Raw genomic sequence first — 5542 nt, forward strand, 5'->3', positions numbered from 1 at the left:
AGTGAACGCGGAAAGCGGTCGTTAAATTCAACATCGCGCTAGGAGATGTGTCGTCCTAGGACTCCAACGACGAGCGTTCCTTAACACCTATGCTCAAACGTCGGAAGAAGACATCACCGAGGCAGAGGTCGAGTCGGAGAATGACAAGTAGTAGTAATTTTTTTGTTTTATTTATCTATCGTAGGAGAATGCTTTGAACTATCGGAGCCAAATGTGTATCGAATCATAGTTCAAAAAAAAAAACATAACGCGCCTGCTAGAACGGCTCGGGTGTGCTTTATTTTGCGGCGGCCGCTTGAGCCAGCGCATCGTCGCGCGTAAAAGTTGGCTTATCTGACGCTGTATTCTTTTTTTAGCATACCGCGTATTGCGCGTCTGTTGAAGATGCTCATGATAGGCAACGTGCGTGCTACAAGTATATAGCAAGCGCTGAGGCTTTCCAAGGCAATGCCAATGCTAGCCGTAGACACGGCCACCGGCATGGACAGCGGCGGCGTTTTCCTGCTCCTTCTCGTCCTGCTCACCGGTGTCGTCGTGACTTTCGTTCGATCGCGTCGGTCGTCGGGTGATGGTGGAACCGCACCGAGCCCACCATTGCTCCCGCTGCTGGGCCATCTCCACCTGAGAGCATTTTCAACAGGCGCCGGTCGCGTCGCAAGCAAAAAACACATATACCACGCGCGCATCGGCTGGTTTGGCGCGGCGCGCAGCGCTGGTTTCAGCGGCCGCGCTAAAATGCAGTGCGCGCGTCGCTTCAACAGCGCGTCAAAATGCAGCGCGCGCGACTCGCCGGTGCATTGCATATGGCATTTTTCAACATAAAATGTTAAACATTTTCAATACAATAAAAATTTCACACAAACAAGTTGATGAAGTTCATGCCCACAAGTTTAAAATCATGCTCACAAGTTCATCCAACCAAGTTCAAAATGCAAATCAAGTTCAATACACAAAGGAAAGACACATCATTCCTCGTCCTCGTCCTCGTCTTCGTCTTCGTCCTCGTCCTCTTCTTCGGAAGACGATTCTTCCGCCTTCGAAGATGAATCTTCCTCCCTCTCCTCATCGCGCACCGCATCACATGAAGCTCCGACGGTGTTGGCAAGATCTTCAACGGCATCTTCATGGGAATGTGTGCGAGGAGGCTCATCGAAAGACATTCTGCCCATGACGACCGGAGGTGCACCCATGCCTCCCATGAGGGAAGCAAAACTCATGCCTCCCATCGTGGCCATAGCGTCGGGGGGTGCTCTAAAGCCAGCGATGCCTCCCATTGCACCTAAACCGCTCACGGTACCTCCGAAGCCACCCATGGCACCCATGGCGCCGAGGCCACCGCCACCCATGGCGCCGATGCCACCGCCACCCATTGCACGAACCATGGCTCTTTTTTGGATCAAGACTTCTTGTTGGGCAAGATTGACATACTCCTTTTGCGCCGCATTGAGGTTAGTTGTGTCCAAGAAGAACAAGTGCTTCTCCCATTCCAACAATCTAGTTCGCTCCTTATTGCTCACCTTCCTCTCCTCCAAAGCCACCTTCCTCTCCTCGGCCGCCACCCTCCTCTCCTCGGCCGCCAACCTTCTCTCCTCGGCCGCGACATCTTGGGTCCTTGCCATTTTCCTCACCTCGTTGGCTTCTTTTCTTGCCTTCACAATAGCTTCCATAGCATTTTTAAGCTCATCATCTCCTTTCCTCTTCTTTCTTTCGGTTTTGTCTTTCTTGCACCCATCCGGCCGCTTTGGCTTCGAGTATAAAACCGAGTTGGGTGTCGGGCTTCTCTTGTCGTTATCACTTGATGCATCATCCTCATCATCATCATCATCCAACTTAATTGTTCGCTTCCGTTTGTCACTCAAATGCAAATCATCCAAATCTTCACGCTTCTTCCATTTCTCATCATCCTTCAACACTTCATAGCAATGAGGCAAAGTAAATACTCTTCCTTTCTTGATCTTCCCCTTCTTGGTTTTCCTCTCCTCTTCTTTGAACAAGTTTTGCGCAATGTTGTACTACATAAAAACAAAGCAAGTTAACACCAACAACAAGCACAACAAAGCAAGTTTAGCACCATGTAAGATGAAATGGCACTTACTCTATCATCCTCATTTGTGCCACTTGGGTTCAACTTGTCAACCGCCTTTTGATAGGCCGCCCACCTTTGACAATCCGAGTTGATTGTCGACCATCGGGACCTAAGTGATCGGTTGGAGCGGTCAATTCCACTCACGTTGCGAGCATCAAAGTGTTCCTTCATCCGGTTCCAATAAGCATCTCTACTTTGATCACCTCCAACGGATGGATCCCTCGACACTTGCAACCAAGTATTGCATAGTAAGATGTCATCGGCATTGGTGTAATTGCCCGCTCTTCCTTTCGGTGCGTCGACAATGCCCTCACCCTCCTCGTCCACCTCGAACTCATGGTCTTCAAAATGCATGTCATTGGTTTGAGACCAATGCGAATTGTTGGAGCCAACACCCATCGTTGACATGTATGCATCATCATTGAGACTACAAATTTTTTTGCATAATGCAAATAAGCTATCTATATGTCACGAATGCATTCAAAAAATAACAAAAAATGAAAAGTTAGAATTTTTTTACCTTGGAGGCATTTCGTCAAACATGTTGTGCACACCGGCCGCCGGCTCAATGAGTGAGCTTGCCGGTGCTTCGGCAGCCGCTGCGCCCGTCGCACGCCCCGCAAGCTTCTTCCTCTTCGCCTTGGAGGTGCCGGAGCCGTCCTCCGTCTTGTTTTTCTTCGCCGATGTCTTGCCCTTCTTTGGCCGCGCCGCGTTGGGGAGCTTTGAGGAGGAGGGGCGACGCTCGGGCCGGCGCCGGCGCGACGCCACCCGTCGCCGAGGTCATCCGCGGCGGCATGAAGAGGTCGCGCGCGAGGCCGCTCGTCGGAGGAGCTCCGGCGAAGGCGAGGCCAACTCCACCCGGGCTAGGGTTTGTGGCGGCGGCGGGGGGGGGGGGGGGGGGGGTCGCGGCTATAAGCGGGGTGCCGGCGCGTGCGTCCATGGGTACGGGTCGCCGGCGCCGGCGCGCGCGGGGCTTTGGAGGGGGAGAAGAAGAGCGCAGTGCGAGCGTCATGTGTGCCGCGCGCGGAAGCGAGCGCCGCAAATACACCGCGCGAGGTACCGCTTCCTAGCGCGCGCCCAACTGCTTATACCGCGCGCGCGGTTATTGCGCGCCCGCCGGTGCCATCCGCCGGATTACGCGCGCTAAAACGGGGGATTTTACGGCGCGGCGTCTGTTTAGCGCGCCTGTTAGAGATGCTCTGATCAAGAAGCCGCTGCACCGCTCGCTGGCCACGCTGGCCGCCTCGGCGCACGGCGGGGCCCTGACGCCGCTCGTATCGCTGAGGCTGGGGGCGCGCCCGGCGCTCCTCGTGTCGACGCATGCCGCCGCCGAGGAGTGCTTCACGGCGCACGACCGCCGCCCTGGCGGGACGGCCGCGGCTGCTCGTGGGGAAGCACCTCGGGTACAACTACACCGCGCTCACCTGGGCCTCCCACAGCACCCACTCAGGCGATCTGCGTCGGTTCCTCGCCGGCAAGCTCTTCTTGCGCTCCGCCTCGATGAACGCACGGCCGACCGTCGTGCCGAGGTCACGTCCCGCAGCAGGCGGTGGCGGCGCGCCGATCACCCTCCCGCCCTAGGCTCTTTGAGCTGGTGCTGAACGTGATGTTGCGCGCGGTGACCGCGCACGGGCACTCCAGCGACTTGGGCAGGTTCCAGGAGTTCGTCGAGGAGTCGTTTAAGGTAGTTGGCGCGCCCAGCATCGGGGACTTCTTCCCGGCGCTGCGGTGGGTCGACCGCCTACGCGGCATCGACGCGGCGCATGCGAGGCTGCAGGCGAGGCGTGATGCGTTCGTCGGAGGCCTCGTCGACGACCACACACGAAGGCGGAGCAAGGCCGCTGGTGGACACACGACCAGCGTGATCGACGAGCTCTTGGCGCTACAAGAAGCCGATCCCGAGTACTACACTGACAACGTCCTCAAAGGCATCGTCTTGGTGAGTAGTAGCACCGTAATTGCTTCATCCGACATGACATCGTCACATACTTATATAGCTGCAACGTAACGTCCAACCGATCCAATCCAGGTACTGTTCAGCACCGGGACTGACACGACGGCGCTGACCATCGAGTGGACGATGGCGCTGCTCCTCACCCACCCGGAGGCGCTGCAGAGGGCGAGGGACGAGATAGACGCCAACGTAGGCACGGGACGGCTTGTCGAGGAGGCCGACATGGCCAACCTCCCCTACCTCCAATGCGTCGTGAAGGAGAGCCTCCGGCTGTGCCCCGTCGGCCCGCTCATCCCGGCGCACGAGGCCATGGAGGACTGCACGGTGGGCGGCTTCAGGGTCCCGCGCGGCATCATGATCCTCGTGAACTCGTGGCCAATTAACCGGGACGCCGACCTCTGGGACTCCCCAACGGAGTTCATGCCGGAGAGGTTCTTGGATACGGCCAAGCCCGCGCCCATGATGCCGTTCGGGCTTGGCCGGAGGCGGTGCCCTGCGGAAGGGCTGGCGATGCGCCTTCTTGGCTTGACGCTCGCGGCGCTCGTGCAGTGCTTCCAGTGGGATGCCGGGGAAGGTCGTGCCATTGACATGGCCGAAGGTGCCGGTCTAAGCATGCCTATGGCCACGCCGTTGGCTGCTGTGTGCCGGCACCGGGAATTTGTCAAGGGCTTGCTCTTTGCTTCCACTTGATCTGGAAAAAAATTAGGTGGAGACGGGCTGCAAACCTCCTCCCGTGCGTACGCGCTCTAATCTATTGCCACCTGTCGTACCAATGCATCCCACGGCATCCTCTCACGCCCGCTGTAGCGCTCCTTTCTTCGGCTCGATTCCGTCGCTCCCGGCGCTTCCGCTCGGCTCGATCGGTAAGCTGCTATATCGGCTCAAGAAACCGAACACAATCCCCATCTTGTTCCACGTCCAGCGGACAGCCAAGGCCGAGCGATGCCGATGGAGCGAGGTGGCGGCGCCCACGGAGAGTGGCGACGACGGCAGACCAGAAGGCACCATGGGCACCTATGCCCACGACTCCACGAGTGATGCGTGTCTGTGGGAGAGCTGCTCAAACTATTGGCGTCAGAAGACCTAGATCAGATGGCAGCCGCCTTGGCGGGCGAAGTTGGGCATGGAGGCGCCCTTGCTGGCTCATGGCGTGCAGCGCCCGCTCAGCAAGTATGTGCGTGCATGGCGCCGGCGTGCTCTTGTAGCCATGAGCTTGCTGGATATGATATCCGTTTTCACCAACTGAATGAATTCAGTTTCCCGATTGAAAAGAAGAGTAGCTTTTCACTGATGAACCAACGCCTTCCATAATAGTTTGATTTTCTAGCTTTGTGGTCGTTGCAATTTTCTTGTCAACAGGCATCACAATTGTAATATCCTCTCTCCATAGAGCATGGCTATAATAGTTGAACGAGTATAATTTTCAGATTTCAACTCTGTATGATATTACACTGTATTTCTATTATCAATAAGCAAAATAGTTTCCCTTTTATTGCAGCAGC

At 56.3% G+C, this 5542-nt stretch overlaps 1 pseudogene; it reads left to right on the top strand.

Annotated features, from left to right (window-relative positions):
* Positions 1 to 568: 568 nt before the first annotated feature.
* On the top strand, positions 569 to 4781 carry LOC125516913 (annotated as a pseudogene).
* The last annotated feature ends 761 nt before the right edge of the window (positions 4782 to 5542 follow it).

The sequence above is a fragment of the Triticum urartu genome, chromosome 6 (genome assembly GCF_003073215.2).
Source record: "Triticum urartu cultivar G1812 chromosome 6, Tu2.1, whole genome shotgun sequence".
Taxonomy (NCBI): domain Eukaryota; kingdom Viridiplantae; phylum Streptophyta; class Magnoliopsida; order Poales; family Poaceae; genus Triticum; species Triticum urartu.